This window comes from Stegodyphus dumicola, chromosome 10 (assembly GCF_044657685.1).
Source record: "Stegodyphus dumicola isolate Sdum_Otavi_A_Nest chromosome 10, ASM4465768v1".
Lineage (NCBI taxonomy): Eukaryota > Metazoa > Arthropoda > Arachnida > Araneae > Eresidae > Stegodyphus > Stegodyphus dumicola.
The window spans coordinates 108351860-108379809 of NC_140777.1; the positions used below are offsets into that span (position 1 = coordinate 108351860).

At 31.4% G+C, this 27950-nt stretch overlaps 1 long non-coding RNA gene across 1 annotated transcript in view; it reads right to left on the minus strand.

The window, feature by feature from the left end:
* Positions 1–13877: 13877 nt before the first annotated feature.
* LOC146995068 (uncharacterized) overlaps positions 13878–27950 on the minus strand; it is a 38377-nt gene continuing 24304 nt past the window's right edge. The window contains exon 2 of the long non-coding RNA XR_015043499.1: positions 13878–15239. This is a non-coding gene — a long non-coding RNA (uncharacterized LOC146995068). The remainder of the gene's footprint in view (positions 15240–27950) is intronic.

Consider the following 27950-nt stretch of genomic DNA (forward strand, 5'->3'; position numbering starts at 1 on the left):
ATCGTCAAAATTGCACAGACACATACTTGAAGTGAATTTACTTTTACAGCTAAACACAGGAACTGGAAAACACTTATTCGGAGATTGTATTTCTTTTTCGTTCATGAAAATCAAAGTTCATTACACAAACATGCATTCACACTGCACAAGCATGTATGGAAATTCTTAATACATTTAGTAAATAAATCAGAAAATATTTTAATGTATAACAAATGAATAGTAAGTAACTAAGCTTTTAGTTAGTAGTTAGCTTTTAGAAGTAGTTAAGCTTTTATAAAACAGAGCATAATAACACAGTTACAAAGATATTTAATGTTATAAAGTTAGGTAATTTAGTAAATTTCAGTTGTTCATCAAAGCAATGAATTATGAAGTTCCTTGTGTATCTTTATAAATGAACTTTATTGCTGTTTTAAGCAATTAAACAACTGTTCAAGTTATTTTAATAATTTTGAAATATATACACTAAAAGAAACAATAAAATGTATTAATCTATTTGTCAAACTTGATTTTGGCACGAAAGTCTGCAGAATGCTTCGTAGTTTTTAAGCACATAGAGGCACTGCAATTCTTATTCCTTAATCTGAAGTTTTCTGCAATTTTTTTTTTTTTTATTTAAATTGCTGTATTGGCACACATATAATTTTTGTATAGTGGCTTCAGATGTAGATAAGTTTTTCAAACACTTTCGTTTATTTTACTGGCGTCGCTGAATTTTGCGATGAAATGCAGCACATTTATTGCCGAGTATCACCTTCCAGACTTTTCATACTGTTAATGTATACATCAGCAGTGAATTATTCTCCTCTTTCCTCAAATACACTACGGCGTTAAACAATAACCATTCACTAAAGATTTTGCGTAAATTTCCACTCATAATAATTTAAATTGCGAAAATCTCACAATTAGCACCTAAACACACTATTCAGGAGCACAATTCTTTCGAAAGCGCACCGTAGTAGTCAAAAGTGGGGTAGGCGTCTTGCCAAACTAGTCGATATTTCCGTGACGTCAAAAATTTGAAAAGTGGGGTAGGGTTTGGAAATACGCGTCTCCTTCCCTATGAGTATTAAGATATAGGTACTTTCGCCTCAGACGGAAGAAAAAAAAATTCTGGGACTTGTATATATTATTTTCCATTTTTACTGTACGATACTGTGTCAAATCTACGATAATGTGTAAAAGATATGCCAAAATTATTAGTTGCTATTATAGCTTATCCAACGAAAACTTCATCTGTGGCCGATATATGGCGTTGTAGTGGCCCAGTTATTGCATGAGAAATAATTATTTTTTATTTCATATATTTGTTCATGTGTTTAATTATTTTATAAAATTAACTTTAATATTTTGTTAATATTCATATTTATATTTAAATTTCTTTATGCTGAATGGCAACTAGTTCTAGTTCTGATTCATGATTGCTAGGTTTTGGTTTCAAAACGTTGCTCGTAGCGTCGCATTTCGATAGCTGGAAAATAAAATACAATAACTTAGCTATTTGTTTATAATTCATGCTGTTACTAGTCATAAATTAATTTTAAACATTAGTAGCCAAGGCTACATCGTGGTGACCCTGATTAATTTTCGAAATGTCAACAAATGACTCTTCTGAAACTGCTATGAAAGATACGATACAGTCACCGGAGCTTCATAAGGTGAGTGTGAAAATACCTCCTTTTTGGATTGATAAACCGGAAATATGGTTTTTTCAAGTTGAAGCTCAGTTCAAACTTAGAAATATCGTTTCAGAAGAAACGAAATTTAATTATTTAGTTTCACAGCTTGAACCTAAGTTCGTCGAAAATATTTGGGACATTGTAACGAACGATAGTGCCACAAAATATTCGGATGCTAAAATTAGGTTATTACATTTATTCAAAGAAAGTGAAAATGTACGGATTAAACGTTTGATTACTGGTATCGAACTTGGAGACATGAAACCAAGCCAACTTTTGCAGAAGTTGAGATCAGTTGCTACTACAGATGTGTCTGAAAATCTAATCAAAACTTTATGGCTGGAGAAGCTACCTGACTCCATAAAAAATATATTATTAGTTAGTGATGAAGATGTAACTAAGTTAGCGTCTATGGCAGATAAAATTAGTGATATGAATCGGAAACCAGAAGTATTTAGTACTAATGCTCCTTCTGTTCCCGCAAATGATTTGTTGCAAAGAATTACCTTTCTTGAACAAAAAATTGATCAAGTAACCATTCGCTCAAGACGAAGGGACTCGGATTTACGAAATTCACGTTCACGATCTCGAAGCCAACCTCGTAAACGATATGACCCTACTGGCAAATTTTGTTTTTATCACTTTCGTTTTGGAGCAAAATTCATTCTAGAGAAATGCAAGCCTCCGTGTGCTTGGGTAAAAAACGATTTCAAAAACCAGGAAAACTCGAATCTGCAGTAGGTTCAGCGGCAAACGCTGCTGCAGAAAATATGAAGGATTGTCGCAAATTTCGTTTATTCGTTCGTGACCGAAGATCAAATTTGCACTTTCTTATTGATAGCGGAGCTGACGTAAGCATAATTCCTGCTACTTCACAGAATAAATGTAAAACTGAATAAAAACTGTATGCAGCTAATGGCACAGATATTTCCACTTATGGCATAAAAACGCTAACTCTTGATTTGGGATTACGTCGTGATTTTCAGTTTCCATTCATAATTGCTGATGTCACAAAAGGTATTTTAGGAGCTGACTTTCTTCACAAATATAAATTGCTTGTCGATATAAATAAGAAAAAATTAATTGATGGCGTAACACAGCTTTGTGTCCAGTGTGATGTCGCTGCTATTTCCAGTGATTACTCAGTAACCACATTAAATAAATCCATAAAAATTTTCGATTTACTGTCGAAATATCCCGAAATTTCTAAACCTAACCTTTTTCCTACACAAATTAAACATGGTGTTACACATTTTATTTCGACTGTTGGTCAACCCGTTTATTCAAAGGCACGACAGCTCGATCCAAAACGCTTAGCTATAGCTAAAGAGGAATTTAAATTTATGCTTGACAATGGAATAATTCGTCCATCAAACTCCCAGTGGTCAAGCCCCTTGCACCTTGTTACGAAAAAGGATGGTTCATATCGTCCTTGCGGAGACTACCGACGATTGAATGCGCAGACGATACCTGATCGATACCCAATTCCTCGCATTGAAGATTTTCATCATATTTTAAGAGGTACAAATATTTTTTCTAAAATTGATTTATTCAAAGCTTATTTTCAAATTCCCATTGCAGAAGAAGACAAATGTAAAACGGCTATCATCACTCCTTTCGGTTTATACGAATTTAATGTAATGAGTTTCGGTTTAAAAAATGCTCCTGCAACGTTCCAAAGATTTATTCACGAAGTCTTTAGAGGATTAGAATTCGTTTTTCCCTATTTAGACGATATACTCATTGCATCCAGTACCCATGAAGAACACGAAAATCACCTTAAATTAGTTTTCGAAAGATTACATACATTTGGGTTAAGAATTAATGTTTCAAAATCTGTCTTTGCTGTTCCCCAAATCGAGTTTCTAGGCTACCTAATTACACCTAAGGGTTCCCGTCCTTTGCCAGAAAGAGTTCAAGCTATTACTAACTACAAACGACCAGAAACAATTCATGAACTTAGAACCTTTCTTGGAATACTTAACTTTTATCGTCGTTATATAAAGGATGCAGCGAAGAATCAAGCATTGTTACATGCGTATCTCAAGGGAGCTAAAAAGAGGGACAAACGTAAAATCGAATGGACTGAAGAAGCTGAAAAACAGTTTGAAACGTGCAAGAATGACCTGGTGAACACGGCACTGTTGTCTTTTCCCAATTCTGAATTACCTCTGGCGTTATTTACAGATGCTTCAGATACGGCGATTGGCTATTTGTTTATAATTCATGCTGTTACTAGTCATAAATTAATTTTAAACATTAGTAGCCAAGGCTACAGCGTCACCCCTGATCAACTTCTTCACTACTGAAGACTTTGCACTTTTATTACAAATGCATACGACTTTTCCAGTTTATGGAATTTAACGAACTTTTACAGGTCCTTAGGGGATTGATAAACATGTAGTGGTAAAGGCCCTCGGGTCGAACACTACTTAACGAATAATGATCTCTGATCTCCCCGTTGAATCACTATTATTAATGTTCGTTTTACTTTTCAAACTGTTGCCACCAAATGTTAGAGTCTTGCATTATATTTGAAGAAATTAAATAATGAAAAATTAGAGTAGCTCCTAAACACTATACCATCTGGGGGGCAAGATCTTTTTATTATAAATTAATTTTAATAGAAAAGTTATTTTAACATATGTGCGTTTAAGAAAAAAGAGCAGCGAAAATTTCCCAAAAACGCAAGCACATGAATTTTGGCAGCATAGTTTTGTCGAAAATTGCGCGATTTGGCAACGTTGAAACGTAAAGCTGATTCGCTGGTTGTGTTTGCGCCAATGAACAAATGTGTTATTTACCGTGTGCTTTTCTTTTTAAAAGTTCCGAGACTTCAATGGATATTGATGCGGGTGATGAAGAAGAACGCTTCAAAAGGCTTGCTGTGTATGTATTCACTTATATATATTTTTTTTCAAATACACAAAATATTGGTAAAAGTTTACAATTGGGTGCCCCTTGTTTTTTGGCGATTCTTTTTTTGATGCCAAGATCGGCACCAGGAAGGTACAATTTCTTGATGGTCGCTACACAAACAAAAATAAGAAGTCAAAGATTTGTACAGACTCTGTGTCCATGAACACATTGATCTGTTTTCACTTAAAAAAAAATCCTAGAATTGCACAAACTAGGCATTGCGCACTGCCTTAAATTTGCCCATGTACACATCAATCTATTTTCATTTAAATAAAATCAGGAAGCTAAAACAGAGTTAAAACTATCATGGTAACCAGAAGTAAGGTTTCATCGCCAAAATTTAAAAAAGTTGTCGTGAAGCGAAGGGGCACTCAGTTCTACACTAGAGCGAAAATATTTATATTCGTGATCTGTTTGTATGTAGGAATTCAATATACAATTAAAGTAAAATGTTTGATATCCAAATGTAATCGAATATGTGTAGTTTCCTAAAAAAGTGCCAGAATATTTAAATGTGCGAAACTAAAAGTATAAAATGTTAGTTTCCTTGAATTATGCGTTTTCTTAGTCTTCATTTTACAATAAATCCAGATGTTAAGTATAAGTTCAAAAATAGGCTGACTATATTTTCGTCATGTCACATGTTATATTAAGTTGACCATTATTCTTCAGAACCGTATGTTTAGCTTAAAATGCTCGTTAAAAATGGGACAAAATGCCATAACGCACAAAATACCTTAGATGGAGCTCACACTGTAAATAAACTAGAAACTCTTAAATTTGTTATTAGTTTGCAAGTAGAAAAAGGGAATTTTTTAGTAAAATTTTTGGTGAATCTTCGGATTATGGTAACTTGGCGAAACTTTGGCGACCATCCCTGCTACAGCAACCTGCTAGTTTTTTTTTTTTTTTGGATGCCATTTTGTTTTTATGAAGTAAAGCCATGTTTTATTTTATTTTTTTTTTTACTCAAAATTTTTTCCAACAATCTGCTAGCCGAATTACGCTTATGCTAGAACTTTTATGGAACAAAAGTGCTTAATCATGACGAAGATTAGGTGCGAAATTGGGAGGAAGTGTAGAATCGCCCACTGCTTGCTGCGTTTTTAAGAATTGCATATACACGATATCTATGTACACATCAACCTATTATAACTTAAAAAAAATCCCAGAATTGCACAAAAATGGCATTGTGCACACTTTGGTATTGCGCACACAAAAATGACTTTATCCATGTACACATTGACCTATTTTCACTTAAAAAATAAAAATTAAAAAAAAAAAAAATTACAAAAATCCAATTCTTCTTACTCTTGTAAAAAGCACCAAACAAATAAGTGGGCGATTCTGCACTTTAGCAGCGAAATTGTTTCTAAGTGCTTATTAGCTAAAATCCTGTTTGGAATTTTCCGGAAAATGTCACATGACATGTCTCATGATCTCTCATTTCTCTGAGACAAAATAATCTGTGATTCGAACTGTGTACTTCTCAGATTATTGCTAAAATCCTAGCTAGTAACCTTTATCACCTTACCAAAATGTCACCAAACTACCTGTTACCATGTTCCAAAGATTAACCAAATTTTTGAAATGATCTTTCTGAAAATTTCTAAAATCATGTATTTAACAGCTTTTGACACTATAACATATTTTCTGAAGCAGGGCAGAATTTGAAAGGTGAAACCTCTTGGAAAACACACAAAGATGTCTTGTAGAATATAATACAGTATTATCAATTAATTACATAACTGCTTTTCTCTTACTTGAAGCAGAACTTTACTAATCTTGTGAGATATTTAGTCCAAGACAATTTAATTATAATATTGGGTACTTTTCCGTTTCGCCGGCGCAAATCTCGCCAAGCAGACTTTATTGACAGCAACATACAGTATACACATAAAAAATTTAACCAATGTTAGTTTTAAGAATTTTTTATTTTGAAGGCATAAGCATTTTAGTATGGTTTAAAATTTTGTAAAAAACCAATAAATAAAGACAATAAATTTGTAAAAAGACATTAATTTAAGAATTTACTTTGCTTTCATCCTGATTCGCCGGTTCATATCACGTGACCCCAAGTGATCTTATCTCATGTAAACTACGCTACAAAAATATAATTCTCTCAGTAATTATCTACATTAATTTCAAGTTAAATCTTATGGAATACAAGTTCAAATGCAAGAATTATTTTAATTCGTACGAATAGCTTACTCAGAAATTATGTAAAACCGCAGTGCTTTACTTCGCTAGTGCATTCTCATTAGATTTGATGAATTTAACCCTTGATTTTCCTTTTCTATATCTTTGCGTTCAGGTGAGTGGTGTGATTGCATCGTAATTAATTACCGCAAATGGTCTTAGGGCAAAAAATTTAACTATCTTGTAAAAATTCTATGTAATTGTATGTCAGTATTGAAAGAAACAATCAATCTGATAAGAAATGGCTGCGACTTGTTTTGAAAATGAAGGGTAAAAGTTTGCCAGCGAAGATATTCCGTTTGGCATCAGTTGTACCATTATTGGCGACTTTATCGTTTGTGCCGGCAAAACGGAAAAGTACCTAATATTATTTTTCAAACTTAGGTATATTTATATTGTAATAGATGAGTAAGAATTAAGGATACAGTGGATATTTAGCTGAAATATGCTAATCAGCCTAAATGCTACTATTTATCCAGTAATGTTAAATATTTAGGAAGAGAAAAATTTCCACACTTTTTTTTAATAATTCAGGATCTTTATTGATTATTTATAATGGGGATATTTCCATTCTATTTTATTTCTTTCTTCCTGTTAAATAGTCTTAAAATTTGTTTTAATTAAAAATAAATAAAAGTTGTAGATTGATAGAAGCTTTCCGTAATGTGAAACAACCTTTCCATGAATACGTTTCTTCCCATAATGTTATGCAATTGCAACTTTAAAATATTAGATTATGTTAATTAAAATTTGGGTAAAATCCTATAAGAGCCCTTGGCGACAAACTGGGAGAGTGCAGAATCACCCACTGCTCCGCACGTTTCTCAAAATTGCCAACTTGAAAATAGCAAGTAAAAAAATTGGGGTAGAGTAGACTTTAAGGTACCCCTTGTATTATGGTGAAGTTGTTGTTTGATTTATCACCAAGTTGTTGTTTCATTTATGGTAGCCTGAGTAGTTGAATGTTATGGAAACCCTATTGTGACATAATCGGGTGCATGATTCTGGGAAATTTTGAATCATGGGATGTTTTGTAAGCGTTTTTGTGGTGTGTGTTGGTTTGATTCTTTAGACAGTAGAATGGCCGAATGTAGTAAGATTAATTTGAAGTTTCTGTACAATTTGGAGCAAAAGGGGAAAAGAGCTTTAATTGACTGGTGTGTAAATGTAGGTTTACTTAGTAGCCATTATAAGTGTTCTGTATGTAGGAAGGATATGCGTCTAGTCGAACGTAAAAATCGTTTAGATGGATTTGAATGGGTTTGTAGGAAGAAAAGTTCAGATGGTCACTATGTGAAGTGTTCGATCAGAAAGAGTACCTGGTTTGAAAAAAGTCATTTGAGTATGATTGATATTTTGATTTTTACGTGGCTCGGGGTGTACGAAGCGAACTCGAAAATCATGGTAAGTGAATATTTGCTTTTGGTAGTGCTTAAATATATAACATGTTTTTTCTTTTCTATGTTATTTTATTTTTTGGTTTAAAATGTATTTTATTGAGATTTTGCATTTTTTTCCCCTATATTGTAGAATTTGGTGCTCCTTTGACTTTTTAAGTGTAAATATATCAATGTGTACATGGACAAAGTAAAGGGAGTGTGCAATGCAAGTTTGTGCAATTCTGGGATTTTTTTTAAGTGAAAATAGGTCGACGTGTACATGGATAAAGTTAAAAGAGTGCACAATGCCATTTTTGTGAAATTTGGGGATTTTTTTTTTTTTTTTAAGTAAAAATAGATCGACGTGTACATGGATAAAGTTTGTGAAATAATGAAGTATTTATGACCTAAAGGGTATCAAAATTTACAAAAAAAAAAAAAAAAAAAAAAAAAAAAAAAGAAGCTTAATATTGATTTGTTTGCCTTATTAAACATTTCTCTCAATGCAAGTTGTTTAAGTTGCTCCGTTTGTTGCGCTAATACATTCTCTTTAATTCTGTAGACAGGCATAATCCTTTGCTTAGTTACATTGTTGAAGTCCTGTAACTGCTGTTTCGAGAATTCCGATTAATTTGTCAATCAAAATTTTCTCGTTGTCAGTAACTTCTCTGTCACTTTCTTCACTATCAGTAGCGTATTTTCTGGATCTAGAACTATACTACAGATTTCACCATTCATTAATTGATTGATGATTGAGAAGGATTGTCATCACAATGAAAACTTCTTTTATATCATCCTCATTTATTACAGCTTGTCCACATTTCTTTACAAAATCCGTTAATTGGAAAATTTCGCCTTTGTTTTGCTATATCCGAAAACCTTTAAAATTAGTGGCTATCATCATCAAATTTAGCTATCCTTCACTGTACATATTTGGCTATGCATCATGAGCTTGGCGACTAACGACAAGTTGTTCTGTTAAATTTTATCTTGCTTCTATCACGCACTGAGACAATTATGCCTGAATTATATTAGTTTTGTTATTTATCATACTTATGTCTATTTCTTTCACGTGCTTAAGGCTTATTAGAGTTCTGAATAAATAAATTCCCACATATATTTCAGCCTTATTGAAGGCCGGCGCTAGATATCTTACCGCCTGATGCAGTCTCTGTGGGTCCTAAATTCTCCAAGTCTCTGCAGCCATACGAGCCCTGGTGCTGGTTCTGGGTTTATGTGAATAACAAATCAATTATTCTTAATTCAAATAGCCATAAATTTAATCTTTGAGTCTATGAGTATCATCAACAAAATCTATTTTTATCACATGGAAAGAAATGTTTGGTAAATGTTTCCTCGTAAACATTTTTTTAGCACATTTAACTTAAATCTGTAATCATCGCCAAGCGTAATGTCAACATATAAGGTTACCATACACCTTTATTATTCAATTACTAACAAGAAAAATTGGGTACTTTTCCGTTTCGCCGGCGCAAATCTCGCCAAGCAGACTTTATTGGCGACAACAGACAGTATACACATAAAAAATATTAAAAAAATCTTAGTTCTAAGAATTCATTTTTTGAAGGCATAAACATTTTAATATCGCTTAAAACTTTATAAAAAGCCGATAAATAAAGACAATAAATTTGTAAAAAGACATTAATTTAAGAATTTACTATGCTTTCATGGTTCAAAATCCTAATTCACCGGTTTATATCACGTGACCCCAAGCTATCTCATCTCACGTAAACTACTCTACAAAAATCTAATGCTCTCAGTAATTATCTACATTAATTTCAAGTTAAATCTTAATTTGGAACACAAGTTTAAATGCAAGAAATATTTCAATTCGTACGAATAGCTTACTTAGAAATTATGTAAAACTGCAGTGCTTTACTTCGCTAATGTATCCTTATTAGAATTGATGAATTTAACCCTTGACTTTACCTTTTCTATATTTTCGGCTTCGGGTAAGAGCTGTGATTGCATCCTAATTGACTTAACTACTGAAAATGGCCTTAGACATAAAACTGAACTATCTGATAAAAATTCTATGTAATTATATGCCAGTATTGAAAAAAACAATCAATCTGATAAGAAAAAGCTGCGACTTGTTTTGAAAATGAGGCGTAAAAGGTTACCAGCGAGAATATTCCTTTTGGCATCGATTGTACCATTATTGGCGACTTTATCGCTTGCGCCGGCAAAACGGAAAAGTACCAAAAATTGTTTAGGCATCGCTACATGAGTCATTACTGAAGTTGTCATGTTTTGATAAACATGCGGTGATGAAAGGAAAGTATAATAAATAATGATTCCCAAGGTTGGCGTCAGATCAATGATGTATCTATGTGGAATGTTTCAGTTTGAGATGTGTACCATAAAGCGGATACGCAGGAATGAAACCAAGCTACTGATCCTGATCGTACATATTTATGCTAAAAGGTGTGTTTCTTCAATAACAATGTATTTCATTTAGTGTCAAAGTGAAATTAAGAATTGGCACACTCCAGATGTTTTATTATGCTCGGAGGGGGGTGGAATCAAATGTGCATGCGTAAAACCTAGGAGAAAAATGTTGTTGGTGGTTTTGAGGTCCGGATTTTAGATCATTTCGGATAATGGACGTCTGGATTTCAGACTTTGTACTGAATTTCTTATTTATTTTGATTAATATAGCAATTGGATTATATGGATGATTTTTAACTTTGTTAGAGATTTCTTGCTGGTAACTTTATGCTTTCTTGACTACTGTTATTATAATGACTTTTGAAATTGCTTGTTTTCATGAATGTGTTTGATTGATTTAGAAATTCTGAATTTTCATCCACAGAGAACCCGTTGGCGCCGTTGCTGTTTTACTCGCCAAGTTCACCTATGGTTGATGGGCGTTGGTTATGAGATATTAAAACACATGGAAGTAAGCCGCGTAAACATGATATTTAAAGAATATAATCAAAGTAATTAAAGAATAAGTAACATAAATTCACGTTAGCAGAGAAAACAATATATTAAGCATATGAAAGTGAAAATTCAAAATTAACTGGTTAAACACGATGCACGAAAATAAATTTGTATTTAATTCAAGTTAGCACAGAAAAAAATATGTAAAGCTTAATGGAAGTAGAAAAATCATGTAATATTGAGCTTTGTAATAATGACCCTTTTTCTTGGCAATTTCTTGGGAAAATTGAGATCTGTCTTTGAATTTCTTTCAGTATTATAAAATTCCAAAATATTTATGTTTTTAACAGTGCAGTTTCTAAAGAAATTGTGAATTTACGATTAATATCTTCATTGCATAATTTTAAAGTACTTCCAAAACTACGATTGAAAATCCATTATGATCGCATAAATGAAATGAATAGATATTCTCATTTAAATTGAAACTTAATTGCAACTGATTACATAAAAGTTTTTTTAGTAATAAATTATATTCTGCTCTGACTTATTTTTTTAAATTTTATGTATATGTTCATGTATTGCACGAAAAAACCAACATTTGGCATATCGATTTTTATTAAGACTTGCTTTTTTGCATGTAACCAGGGTTCATAGCGGTCCTTATAAGTGCTTATAAGTCCTTATATTTGAAAATAAAATATAAAGGCCCTTATAGGTGCTTACTTTTTCTTTAAAGCCCTTATTTTTTTGTTTTTAGTGCTTATTTTTTGCTTTTAGTGCTTTTTTTTTAATGAACGCGCTATTTTCCCCCTACCAAAGCCGAAACTAAATAAACAACTTTTCTTAATATTGAATGTCAGGTGGTGAATCATACTCCCGGAAATAGCTTTTCCCCCTTTCTCTGCATTAACATAACCTTTGGTGCGCACAAAGAGTACAGACAGGTGCCCGTCGTTATATTGGTCAAAGAATTGCGAAAGCAGTAGAAAATTTCGGTACATTCGGCATTCTTTTCCTCTCACCCAAATACTATACATGTTTAAATTTCTATCCAGATCTTAATAATTTGCATTCTCGTTCCGCTTGGTCAGTTCATATTTGTGTTTATTATGATCATTATGCTTATATTATGAGTATATGTATGAATGTTTATAATAACAGTTGCAGTAACTGCTGAAGTATAGTAAACTTCCAAAAATGGTTGTATTTTAACACAGCATTTTAGGAATAATACTCGGAATGGCTTAAATAAAGGGAAAGTAATCGAATAGTCAAAATAATTTAATTTTTTTTGGCCAATACATTATATAGTGCGAAGATTGGGAGGTTCTCCCCTTTCTCCGCAAAATCTCAAATATTGAAACTGTTACAAGTTCGCTGCAAAACAAGCAACGGACTTTTTTTTTTTTTTTTTTTTTTTTTTTTTGTCACTTTCCAATCTGGATTGAATAGGACTAAAAGTTCTGCGGTCTACCAACCCAAGCGAAGAATGATTCTATTGCGGAAATTTAACGCCGTCTGTTGAAAATTAGAATGAAAAACACCCCAGTTACTCATATTTAGTTCTTTATTCTCCCAATTTCAGCAGCTGTTGATTCCGATTGCGTAATATCACGTAGGGAAGAATTATGGCACACGTATTGTGCAATAACGTTTGCGATATTTCGCAGAGATAATTAATTAATTAATTTTGATGTTCTGTTTGAGATTTGTTTATGAACACTTAAAAGAGTTTTACTGTGCTTGCTAAGCAGAATATTTTTCAGTTCCATTGGTTTATTTTTATATGATTCACATATCAAAATGTCAAAAGCATTTATTTAGCGGAAAAATCTAAAAAGTGGCTACAGTCAACCCCCCCCCCTCCGCTCCTCTTTTTCAAGTTACGCTCAACTGTCCGAATATTCGCCAGTTTCCAAGTATGCGGCTTAGTTAAGCTTTTACTGTTAAAGGATGACTGCATGAAGCAAATTTCTGTCTTCTGATTTCAGAAATGTTCCTCTTTTTTACTTAAATTACTTTGCTTGCAATATCTGTTAAGAGAAAACTGATATACAATGAAAATTTAGAAAATATTCAGAATTTAGATTTAAATTATTTAAATATTAATATGAGTGGAAAAATAAATTGTATTTATTATTAGGTTCCAAGCAAATACAATAAATATGCCTTATTATTATTTATTTTCTCTATTTTGAACTGAAATTTCATCATTAAATCTTGTAATATAGTTTAGTTCTGCATAGTTTTTTTTTTTTTTTTTCTCTCATTGTAAACTAGTTCTGTAAATTGAACTGTTATTTAAAATTTAAAGGGAAAAAAAAAGTAATTATTTTCCATGGTTGAGGTAATGCTTATTCTCTCTTAATAAATACTGCATTTCTCATATTTTAAATTACAAGTCTAATTAAGGTTATGCAGTTGTGTATAATGTCATTAGACAGGTGCTTATTTTTTTTCTTAAAATGTGCTTGAAAAGTGCTTATTTTTTTAACTAAAATGTGGCTATGAACCCTGTGTAACTCATAACGAGAACCAAGGAATATATCATTTTTTGTGCACTGCTTTGCAACTGATATACAGCTCATCAGCAGCTAAACAGTAAAGTGACTGAACTCTGGTAGTTTAGTTAGCCAAGCTAATGGGCAAGTTGTATGATTGTTTTCATGGTATTCCCAATATGTAACGTGGATTCAAACCAGTGTCCTTCAGAAAGACCTCCTTGAAGGCATCTTTTCTTATAGGCAGATATCTCTCCCATGCTTTTCCATAATTTAAACAAACCCAAATGATGTATGCTGCTAAAAATTTTATTTAAAGTCCATATTTAATAACATTACAAAAATTGCAAATATGGTCCAAGTTAGATCATTTTTAAATGCATATATTTATTTTAATTACACTAATTGTATATATTTATTATATGAATATTTTAAATGTCCATTTTATCATTGATTATTATTAATATATTTATGGGCAACATTTCTTTTTTGATTGTTCTGTCCAATGTATCCTTGATTTTAATTTCACATTTAAATTTTCACACCATAATTTTATAAGTCTTCTGAAATTTAGTCACAATTTCACTCAATTTAACTGCGTAGTTCACAAATGCAGCATAAAAACTATGTTAATATCAGTCACCAAGGATGTATGGATTAGGTTTTTCATGCATAACCATGAGTTTTTGAGTATCCATAAAACTATTCTGTCATTTTAGAGAATCAATAATACTTTTTATTTCAGTTTAATCATCTCTTTGTGTGTCACACCTGAAATCTTCTCAAATGTTATTGTTTTGTTTATTTCATGCTTATGACTGCATAAGAAGACTTAAGTGAAACAAATGTGTCACAAGCAGTGACACTGAGATGTTATTTCACATATAACTGAGAAGTACAGCACTAATTAGCACTGTAATTGTTAAAGAAAGTATCCTGGCTTGTAAAAAGCTTCGTTGCATGTAATGTGAACTTAATAACTTTATCATTTTAAAATTAAGAAGGGTTTGTGTGTACTTAATTCAATATACAAAGCATGTGAGAGCTAGCTGAAAAAGGCATGCTTTTGTGAATATTTTCTAGGGTAAATAGGCTCATGGAAAACCACGAAAATGTCACAAAATTCACAAAACACATACGAAAAAAATAACCTGCACAACCAGCTCGTTTTTCAGGATTTGAGCCGAGATTGAACTACCACTATTCAGCCTTCTTAACCACTCGTAGGACTAAATATGTAATATGTAATATCATGTAATCAAAAGTTAACTATGTGTTGTGTAACAGGATTGCTTTCTCAAGTATCGAGGTAGGAAATACTTAATCTATTCTTTTTTTTAAGTGTTTGGTCATGGTATTATTCATTACATGTACTTTCCATAATTCATATAGAATATTAATATTTCTACTACAAGTGTCTTTTTTAAATTTTTAAGTGTTTTGCTTGTTGATATTCTCAAAATTGTATCTGATAATTAGTATAATAGGTATAAATACAGTAGACATATATAATCGATCAGGAGTGGCTAAACTTTATGTCAGTGAGAACCACAACTGCATATTTACATCATAGGTGAAGTAGGTTTCAGACAGCAAGAAATGTCGATTCCAAACAATCATTCAGTGACAGTCTTAGTTCAATAAGAGCCATGTGCCTGTAATAAATTAATGAATGCATGACTTTTAATACATCCATTTTACATAAACAGTTTTTCAATGTTATTTTTATCAATTTACTTGTAAACAGTTTAAAGCATTTTATGTTGAAACAACTGCCTGTCTTTCATAGTATATTTGACAGTGCCAATAATTTTCAGTATTGAAATTCTATTCAGTAGCATTGTTAATAAAAATTTTGAAGAGTCATTTGCACTTGGATTCATTACACACGTAGTGGTTTGCTAATTTTGATGACTTTGAGTATCCATAAAACTATTCTGTCATTTTAGAGAATCAATAATACTTTTTATTTCAGTTTAATCATCTCTTTGTGTGTCACACCTGAAATCTTCTCAAATGTTATTGTTGGAAAAGCATTAACAATATATTATCTGGTTAAAGTTTTAAGCCATAAATATTGTTTTTCTCATAATTTTAGATGACCATACCAATAATAAAAACATTACTTAATTAATTATTTAAAATGCATATTTTGGCAGGTGATGAAGTCAAAATATTTTATCGGTTGGAAACCTCATGATTCTGTGTGCTTAACGCTACGTTAACAGCCATGTTACCAATTATCATTAACCCCTCTCCCGCCATATTTTCTTCCACAAACTAGCATCTGTCACCGAAAACTTCCTTTATTATATGAAAATATTTCTATCTATTTGTTAAAAGTTCATAAATAATAACGTGAAAATACAAAAAAAAATAATAATAAATAAGTGAAGAATAATTTAAATTGGCAAATGCGAACAATGACGGTGATAATTCAACAAAATGAACGTTAGAGGAATGGTTGCAACCTTCTTACAAGCGAATAGGTTGAATCTGCCGGATTACCAGGTTTGAACTATTATCGCCAAAGTTGGCGATGTTTACATTTGCCGGGTTCTTTGCGGAAGTGTTCCGAAATTCTAATTAGATGTAAACAAATTTCATTTAATAATAATTAAATGCCGTGTAAAGCTTCAAACTTATTTTTTTTTTAACTAATACTTAAAAGATCTAACATTGTGGTTCTCAACCTATTTTGCCCTATTCCACCCCTTTCACCATTGCTAGAAGATCATTCCCATCATGCCCTTCCTTTTCAGTACTTGAAAAATGCATATATATATTTATTTAGATTGCTTTTGAACTTACTTTATAAATTAAACCAAAAAAAGTACAGAAAATGTTGGTATATACCAGGATTCGAATAAAAATAGTTTTTTATATTTATAAACCACAGCTGCCAACTCTGCTTTTTCTTCTGGTCTCCTGGTAGATCACCAAATCTCGATAAACTTGTCTCAGTTGCAACAAACAGGGCGAAAAGAATGACCAGGGTAAGAAACGTTTTTGTTATTATTTTGAAAGGAAAAATCAGTGACAAGATCTTACTTACCATTGTATCATTCATCAAGAAGCGCTTTGTGCTCGACATTTCCAGAAGAAATTTGCAAAGTTATGGAATTCATAATTATATTATTGTTAACCTCATTATTACTACAGCTTTTAATCATCGCCAGTTTAAAGAATTTTTAGTTGAAATGGAGAACGAGTACTCAGATCTTCTGCTGAATAATAAAGTGCGTTGGTTATCAAGAGGAAATGTTTTGAAATGTTTTGCATCCGTATTAACAGAAGTTAAAGCATTACTCCTTGAAATGAGTGTTTATAATCCAGAACTAATGAATGATCAGTAGATCCAAAAATTTTATTTTATGGTAGACGTTACATCTCATCTAAATCAGCTTAATCAAAAAACTACAGGGAAGAGGTGTGTGTGTGTGTGTGTGATTATGGCAAAGCCTCGAGGGCTATCTGCCTAAGAGGAGGGATGCCTTCATGGAGGACTTTCTAAGGGAAACTGGCTCGTTTTTAACACGTTACACATGGGGAAAACCACGAAAACGCCCATGCAGCCAGCCCGTTCGCGGGATTCGAACCTCCTATAGGGAAGAGGAAACACAATTTTTCTGATGTTGGAAGAAGTTATTTCATTTGAAAGCAAATTATCTCTTTCTGCTCAAGATTTTTGAAACAGAAACTTTGGTTCACTTTCCAAGCCTGTTGAAACATTCTCAAGAAAATAGATCTAATATTGACATTTGCCATTTCAAAACAACAATTTTATGACAGAAGTTTTTCTCAGCAGGTTTCAGGAATTCTGAATCAGCAAAGCAACATTAGCCTTTGTTAAAAAACCTCTTAATACTAGTGCAACGAAATTGCATTTCTCTGTTTAATATTCACATTGGCAACTCTGAAATCAATTGCTGAATTTAAAAAAAAAAAAAATTATGAAACTTGAAATTTGAACATTTTAAGTGCTGATGTAGAAACATTGGAGAAAAATAAATGTGTGCTTAGTTCACAGCACAAGTAATCTGGAGAAGGAAAACATGTGGAATAATATTATTCCCGACTCATGTAATCAGCTTAAAAAACTAACGTTTGATGTTTTTCTTATTCGAGTCTACATATTCATACGATCAATAATTTTCAAGCATGAACTTTTTGTCAAGAGTAAATAGAGAAGTCATCTTATTCATGAAAACTTGTAATAAGGCTTAAAATGAAAAACAACATACAAAATGCAAACTTTTCAAGAAGATGCAAGGCCATTGTTTACATTAGTGTTTTGTTAGTCATTATTGCGATTCAAGTTTTTCAATATATTGCAATTCTCTTTTATCAATAAAATAGTATCGTTATTAAGTATAATATCAAGTTTTATTCGACATATATATATAGTTTAACTAAGACTTAAAAACTGAAATATTGAGTTAATTTTAGGGAGTGTTGTGGAGCGAAAAAAGATGTAGTGTTGAGAAAGGTATAAGATGGTTTGGACATATGCAGAGAATGAATGGAAGAAGATACTTGAAAAGAGAATACAAGTATTAATAAATACAGTGCTGAACTGTTGATAATTGACTCTGTTGACTAATGAGTTTGCCTTCACTGGCCAAAGGGATATAAAACTGAACTGAGAGCAAATTGTGTGCCATCTCAAACCTTTTCTGCTGCATGTACTATGCCCTAAAAGGCTGAATTGTTATTATGCCCAACAGTGTTATGTTGTTATATGTAAAGATTTTAAACAATTATTTTTTTGTAACTGTTTCTGAAATTATTAACTTAGTGTTTTATGTTCAGTTTCAGCAGTTTTCTTAGTGTTGATTAAAGAGTTACTGTTTATTACATTTGCTATTCCTTATTACTGCACTAAAGGCTATGATTCTGTATACATTAATTAGCAGCATGTTTAAATTCTTAGTTAAAGGTCTTCAATTTAGTTTCATAATTATTTATTGTATACCTTCTTCATATTCATCTTAAATTTCAGAAGAAATTTACTTCCCAGTTTAGTCCTTTGAAGCAACTTATATGTAAATATTGTATAGCATATTCTGTTATGTACTGACTATTGAAATGCATTTTTATTTCTTTTTTGCAGGACATTTTGCAGTTTGAAGTCTCTATGTACTACTGAGGTAAAAAAATTCTTTTATATCTAATCTGAAAAGAGGAAAAGGGAAATTTTCTGTTTACTTTTCGAACATTACGGTAAGAGAAAATAAAGTTTGAAAGTCGCAAATCATTATTAGTTCATATTTTCGCAAAACGTTTATGGGGTTTATTTTTCGAACATTACGGTAAAAGAAAATAAAGTTTTTTATATTTTCGCAACGAACATTACGGATTATTACGGTAAAAGAAAATAAAGTTTTTTATATTTTCGCAAAACGTTTATGGGGTTTGGGGAGTTAAAAAATGCAGCAAATTATTAACATAACAAAATGTTCCTTTTTTAGGTATTATATATGTTATAAATATTGCTATTGCCATGAAGACAAACTGGGCAAAGTTAAAATGATACCAACAACAACAGCATTTAATTTATTATAGCTTTTTTCTTACTTTTACTAGAATTCTAATGATAAAATGATTAGTGCATTTAAATACATATTAAATGAAAATATTAAAATAGATATGGAGATGCATTAAATATGATTTGGACTAATTTAATTATGTATTCTTACATATATAGCTATGCACATTTAATTTTCCTCAATAAAAATAATTAAGCTATCCTTATTATTTTTATATGTCTATACATTTTTTAACTCTGCACATAGCTACTTAGAAAGAAAGATATATGGGTAGGATATAAGAAGATAAAAATTATTAATCTTCCCTTCAAAGTCAAATGGATATAGCTGTAGTATATGATTTCAAAAAAAGTAAATCATTAGAATATTAAGCTGAAAATATAAGTCTGAAAGAAAGAGATTTTTCTTAAATTCAAACTGTGCACAAAACATTTCAGATGCATTCAAACTCTGAACTGGAACATGTTAATTTACTGTTGTGGAACTAATATGAAAACAATATTGTTGACAGTATAGTAGTGTACCACCAAAGAATTTATGCTGGGAGAAGAAGCAAAGCTTCGATGACACCACAAAGCCAAATGATAACTGGCTTAATTTTTACTCTTTTTATGCATAAAATGTCATAGTTGTTAGTATCTCATTAAAATGTATTTTCTAATAATATGATTTGCAAATGATGGAAATTTACTTGTCATTAAAACATTTTGTTCTAAACATGCTTCAGCTTATCAAAGAAGTTAAAGCTATTCCAACCTATCCCCCATATTAAAGTTTTTTTGATTAAATCAGGTTCATGTCTAATGCATCAAAAATATAAATAAACTTTCTTTAGTATTTGTCAAACATCAGTTCTCATGGCCTTAAATTGGATGCAAGATTTATTTCACAAAGTTATGTTTTCACTTATGGGGCAAAACTTTTAAATTTGTTATTTGAATCTGTTACATTAGTCTTTATTTTAAAGAATATATTGTATGTCATATGGCCATGAAGGCAACCTGGTTAAAGTAGAAATGAAATCAAACTTTCTAATTAATGTGATTTGAAGCCATTGTGTTATACTTCGAGGAATATGTTATATGGTAAATATGTGTGCTCATGTTTTTCCTGGAAAGGGCATAACATTTTTTTACAGAAATAAGTTACCAACCTAAATCTATTGTCATGGCAATTAAATTTTTCTGAAAGAGCAGGATTATTTATAAGCCAAGTGCTAAACCTTTGTATTGTTACCCTGATCATGAAATTTTAAATGGTGATTTAATTTCTTTTTTCAGGTTGAACTGCCCTTCAATGAAAGCTTTTGCTCGATGTGTGGCCTGTAATAGCAATAAATGGGACTTTTGTGAACTGAAATCTGTTAGGCTTTCCAAAATCCAGAAAGGTAAAGTTTAACTTTTTATTTAAGCCTAATGTTCTTAAAATATATTAGAATATCCATAGGTGACATTTGATTATTGTTTAATAAAGACACCATAACAAAATAAGCTGATTGAATCACCAAATTTGTAACTTGTAACTTTTAAATATATCCAGACTGTCTGCTTTAATAAGGAAGTAACATACAGTGCATATATAGTAGTGTTTTGATTTTCATTTATCATTTTATTCTGTTTTAAGTATGAGTTCAGCAATGCTCCAACATAAGGTATTCCAATTTATATGAGCTTTAAGTCGTACAGCTCCTTATTTTATTTTGCATATTTATACTTGTTGTTTTGAAATTGTCAATAATTCATAAAATGCTGATGAACAAAACATTACTATGCCTATATATAAGAATTAGCTTTAATGAAATAAGAAGCATCAAAGTATATGCTAATTGCCATAAAACTCCATACCCTTCTTCAAAACAGTACTTCAGTTATAACTGTGTTAACAGACGATGCAGTTGTTCAACATTTTTATACACTGTGCTGTTACTTTCATACTTTGGTTCAGGAAAGTAAATGGGATTTGATATTCTATATTTCTTCTTTTTTCCCCACATTATAATTATGAATCGAGTTATCAGAAAAGAATAATTAATTTTATGAAACCATTAGCATCAGAATAACTCCATTTCTTGTACATGTACTTTTTGTTTCCAATGGTGGATGCTTGCCTATGCCGGCATTGGCCACTCCTAAAATCAGATATGGTGATCTATTATGGAGGCACCTAATAGGCAGGCCACCTTTGCCTCCTATGAAGGGACAGATAATTTACATCCATGCCTTGTTCGTTATTCGAACCCGGGTCCCTCAGTATTGTACTCAGGCTTCCCTAATCACTATACCATCCGGGCAGCTACGACTTTATTTTAATATGCTATTTTGTATTGATATGTAATATGAAAAATACATTTTTATTATGTATTTTTTAAAACAAGTGCTTTTTAGTCATTGGTTCTATTTAACTAGAATTCACATGTATTGTTTTATATGCAAAATAAATACGACCCAGACTGATTGGAATCTGACTTCAGAGCTTTCGCTCGTCGCATCTGTCACATAGCTTCAGAGCTATAACTGTGTTATATTTAATTTTTAGTACTTAAATATTAATTTGTTAAAGTTAAAAAGTAATAAAGCTGAAGAATGTCAATGTGATATATTTCTTAACAATAATGTGCAGTAGTCCCTCTTTAAAAATGGTTTTGATTATCTGCAGACAATAAAAATTGAGAAAGTTATGAAAATTAGATTATTTTGTTGAATTCAAATTGGCCAAATGATAAAGATATACAGTCAAAAGTCGTTAATTCGGACACCCATAATCCGGAATGATCTATAATCCGGACCTCAAAGCTACAAACTTTCTGCGCATGCGTTGCGTTCACGCATGCGCACAGGCGTTTAAGAGTGCGCGTAAGACCTTTACGGCTGCGAATATGTTTGTGCACATGCGCGTTTAATGCGTAACGGAGGTATAAGCTAAGCTAAAATTATCTGATTCAGTTAATGTTGCACATTGCGTTGCTCCTTAATCTTTAAATTGGATCCTGCTTATTATTTTTTGCAGACTTTTAGAACAATTTCATAAAAGTAAGCTTGAACTTTCGATTATGTCAAATAGAATTTCCGATATATATTTACTAATATGTAATTTATATCTAAAAAGCGAAAGTATGTTCTGAAATTCGAAATCTGTTTATCAATTTCACGCCGCGGATTGGAAGTTGATCTGTCAGCACTATCCTTATCTTCAGGGCAGATATTTTTATTTTATTTGGCTTATAATTCCTTACTAAGTATAGTATTTCATGTCTATGTACTCCATCTTTGATATGATTTAAATCAAGTTCCTCGTCATTATAATTCGCTTTCGATAGTGAAGAAAGTGACCCAGAGGTTATTGAAAACGAAAACATTTCCATTGACAAATTAGTCGGTATTCTCAACACAGCAATTATAGGACTTGAACAGCGGAACTTTGTAACTAAACGAGAAATTATGTCTGTTTAATAGAATTAAAGAGAAAGTGTTATCACATGAAACGAAGCAACTTACATTGAAATAAATGTTTAATAAAGTAAACAAATAAATATTAAGCTTTTTCTTTTTGTAAATTTTGATACCCTTTAGATCATAATTGTTCTTTATTTCATAAATTATGGTTTCATATTTTTAATTTTGTAATTTCTGCATGCCATCTTACCAGATTTAAACTGATGATCTATAATCCGGAAAAATCGATAATCCGGAATCGCCGAAGTCCCGACGAGTCCGGATTAACGACTTTTGACTGTACTTGCATATAAATCACTTCTGCATATGATTGAAGCTTTACAATATGTGCTTGTTAACTTCAGTTGTCTATAGTATTATTATTATGACAGTTTAACACTTGATATTTGCAGCACATTACCTCAGATTAGAACTATAGGATAAAATGTAGTTGAAAACTTTGGGAGGTTATAAATGAAATAAACGCAGAAGAAATTAACTCAAGCCATTACTATTGTGAATGAATAACAGAGCAGTTAGAAAATTTATTATAATTCAGAATTAATGTTTAGTACTGGCAAAGAGAAAGTGAATAGTGTATTAAGTTAGATAGTTTTCACAATAGAAATATTAACTTAAATAAAAAGAACAAAACTATAAATTTTCCCTCATTAATTATTAATATTTTTATTATGTTTCATTATTAAACATGTTTATTACTTGTGTATCCTGCCAAATAGACTGGCTGCATGGAAGTTTTCATAATTTTCTCTATGTGTGACATGAATTTATGCATCCAAAATGCTAACCTTTGTATGCAACACTCACTCATTTCTAATGCTTTAAAGTCCCAATACTCGTTTAATTTAGCATTTGCAGTATCAGCGTTGTTACACTATGAGTATTACCAATATTTTAATTCAGTGCTGCTTTCTAATTACTTTCACATTTATTTTATTCAATAAATAAATTAACTAAAATATAAAATTTATTGTGAATCAATTTTGTAATTATTTATGTTTATAATTTTTATCCCTTCCAGCTGATTAGGTGTGCAGAAGCAGCAGACTTGTAAATGTGAAGGAGCTATTTGCTTAGTTATGCAGTAGAATTCACCACCCTGCGGCAAGCTTCATTAAAGCTGTGAACAGCCAAGCTAACCATCTTCAGGGCAAGTAGCTGCATCAAGCAAACCCAGTGACATTCCAAAGAGGAATGTCAGTCAAAATAAAAACTTAATACCTAAATCTCGGAAAATCAGACAATTAAGCCACAAATCTTGTGACCAATTTTTCAGTTGCTGTGCTTAGTGCGATAAAGTTATATGGCAATAAACTGAAAAGCTATGGCAGGTATTCTATTGTACCCTTTAATGAAATCAATTTAAAGCAAGCTTATCATATGATAAGCAAAATGATTGTATCATTGGATGGTAATGATTGCATTGCTGGGTATGCAGGCTATGGTTCTACAATGAGCCAAATGTAATATCTCAGTATGCTGTGACTATTAAAATTATAAATTATGTATTATTACTTCATATTGGTCATTATGTTCCAAAATAAATGCTCTTTTTATATAGAACTATATAAATGTAGAAAATCTGAGAAGTTAATTTTATATGGAAAGCCTTCGTGCAAAATTAATAGCATCTTGTTAATTTCATATATGTTTTGTGAAAGTAATTGCTGCTGAATCTAGAATTAATGCATTATCTGAGATTTGAGACAAAATTTGTCAAATTAGAAGATAGTGAAATAGATAAATAGGAAATGAAACATGAAATTTATATATTTAATATTGAAATAAATATCTCAGTAAAGTGGCTGTATGTAAAGTATAATGATGCAATTTTTATAATTTTTTACTAAAATGCTAAAATTATGTACTATGAAAATTTTATTTTCATTAATATTTATAATTTTTTCCTCGCAAATTTTTATCCAAGGTGTATATGTTTTAGCTATTTTAGATTTATCTGTTTTAATGTTAAAAATATCTTCTTTATCAGCATTACATTAAAATCCATCTCATAATCATTTGAAAATGAAGGAAATTTCATTCTTTTTAATAGTGTAAGAATATTTTCATAAAAAATAATTATAGAAAAAATGAACTGATACATTTTTTAGTTATATATATGTAAAGAAAATTTTTTAGAAGGATCCTTTTTTCCATACCAGAAACATTTCATGAGCTGTAATATGTAATATTAGTTGGCCTAATATGTAAAAGGAATGTTTAATCAAATTATTTTTATTATGCTTTTATAAATATCACTATAATTTTAAGAGTTATTGAATTTAAAAGTGAAAGAAAAAGCTACAGTTATTTCAAGACTCTTTAATAAAACAATTCTTTATTCTTGTATTCTCGTATGAAAATTTTCTGTATATTTAACATAAAATTGTATGCGTGTAAATAAATTTTTTAATTTATTATTATCATTCTGTTAGCTTCAATTTTTATTCTCAATAAATTTGATACATATATTTAATATTCAGCTAAGTTTTATTAACCATGACTGATAAGCATTTTAAATTTCATCCTGTCAAAAAATTTAAAATTCCCTTTTTTTCTTGTAATTTTTTCATACACCTCTCATTTTCTGTTTAATTGTAAATATTGCATACTTATAATTTTATAAAGCATAACTTCCCTTCCCTGAAAAAGCACACAGATTCATTCTTAATTTAAAATTCAATTACAAGTCCAATGTGAAAATGAATTAGCCAATGGAACAAAATCCCCCCCTCATGGGGGAATCAGAATTTCAGTGTAAAGTCATAAATACCACTAATGCACACATTTACATATACACATTTGCTTCCCCTTAATGTAGTATAAGTAATGTTACTCTTCATTGATAATGTTTATTTTTATTTTAACTTTGCCTGTATTATTCACTTTTAAAATAAGCACAAATTTCTATTCTGTTTTTTTGGTTATCAGTATTTATTTCAAGATTCACACATCTGCAATTTCCAGCTTCATTTATTAAAATATATTATGCATTTTACTCATTATTTACATTATTTATACATTATTACTGGTATTAATCTTATTATCTTTTATGGATTGTAAACTGACTCTGGATGAAGGAAATTTCCATTATTAAATATTTTCTATTAGCTTAAATAAAACATAAATACACACACGCAGAATGTTTGAAATAGGTTTTATGCTTAGTATATTGACTGATCTAAGGATGGAAAAGTTGTACAAATAGAACATGTAATTTTGTAAAATCATTACATTTGTCAAAGTAAGAAATAGGGCAAATATGCAAAATTCTATCTGCAGTGCCAGACTTAATTATCGATGCTCAGGATGGAAATCTCACTTGGTCACCCTATATCGGAATGATCACCATACAAAATGTCAACACAAATATAAAATTAACATTTATTTAATTAAAATTAAATATTTGAATTGATTTGAAAAGCAAGTCTTAAGATTAAGGGGAAAAATTACATTTAGAAAACAAATTTATATTTAAAAATGCTTATTAATCAGCTATTTTTGATGATTTAAAAAATATTGTTAACTTTTCTAAAAATAAAAAAGCTATAACTGTTTTTAGTGAATTTTGACTTACGAAAGTTTGTTTATAGTTTTGTCAAAAATTCATTAACATGTTTAGTTACCGTATGTTCAATGCAAAAAGACTGATAAGCCATTAAATCTTGGCACCTTGTTGATTGAAGATAGCTTTTAATCCACTTCAACTTCAAAAAGCTTCTCTAGCATGGAGCAACTGAAACATACACCGTCCCAAAGATATCTTTAGTGCCAATTATGAGTTAGGGATTGATTCTCCCAATACAGACCACATTTTAGCTTCATTTTTTTTTTAATATATACTTAAAAACTTAAGGTTCTTCGGAGGCCTCTCCTCTTAATCAGTGGCCTGGCTGTTCTGCTCCCCCTGGTACTCTTCTGCCTAGCCAGAATATGGAAAAGGTGCAATACCCTAGCCAAATTTTCCATTGCGGTAATAAAGGAGAAAATTCCTTGCATTCTCCCCCACTTCTAGGGCAACAAGGAAGGTAAGGATCAGTTGCTAAATCCTGATAGTGACATATTATAGGCTACCGCATTTTACTTCAGGCGCCAATAGGCAGGGAAAATATACGTTGCCCTCGCCGAGTTTCGAACTCCTAACCTCATGATTTCTAGGCGGGCGGGCTTCCGATTATACCATTAAAGACCGCTTTAAAGAGGAAAAAATACCTATAACTCTTCCTATTAATAATGATTAGTTTTTCTCAGACTTCGTTTGGCTTATTAAATTACGGCAAAGCACTCGAGGGCTATCTGCATTAAGGGAGGGATGCCTTTGTGGAGGACTTTTTAAGGGAAACTGGCTCGTATACACGTCACACATGGGGAAAACCACGAAAACACCCATGCAGCCAGCCCGTTCGCGGGATTCGGACCGAACTACCAGTGTTCAGCGACGTTACCGCTCGGCCGCTGGTGGGCCCCTTGTTTTCCAGTTAATTAATTTAATGTGGCTTCATGTTTTATAGTTTTACTAGCTTTTACCCACGGCTTCGCTCGCGTTAATGTCCTTAAATAAGTTTCAACTTCGCGTGAATTTTAAAAATACACTCTGTGTAAAATTTCAGTAAATACTGCCCTTCTTCTATACCTATAAACCGCGGATATTTTGTATTTACGGGGAGTGTATCGCCATGAAATCTAGTAAAACTGCTACGTATATTTTCTTAATGACTGAAAAATTTTTGTGAAAGATGACCCGAAACCCGTAAATCCTGAAGGATTTCAAATAATAAAATTAAACAAGGAAAAATTTATAAATGTTACGCTTTCACGCCTTAATTACTTAACGGATCATCATGAAATTTTCAAGAAATATTTTTGATATATTAGCAGTGGCGTAGCTAGGGTGAGGCTATCTGTCTCTGGGCCCAGCATCTAAGGGGCGCCTTATTGATACTACGAAATTTTTGAATGAAATGTTTTCCATTTTTGGCACATAGAATGGGGCGCAAATGCTTCAGTTGTCCCCAGGCGCTGGAAACTCTAGCTATGCCCCTGTATATTAGAAAAGGTTATAAATAAAATGTTTATTAAATATTTATTGTCTATAAAATGTTTGCGTGGCTTAAACCACGCAAACATTTTATAGACAAGCCAAGCACCTGTGCGCGCAGACAAACTTTTATATCGTTTAACATTTAATGTTTATACAACGGCAATCATTTTATTGCAACAAGTATTGCAACTGAACTTACCTTTCATGCAACAAAAAATATCCATACAAGTTAACCTCATGGCGCAGCCATTTTGGATTTCGTTTCAAATCAGACAGATGTTTACGGATTTGCGGAAGAATACGAGGAACTAGTAGTTTGCCGGA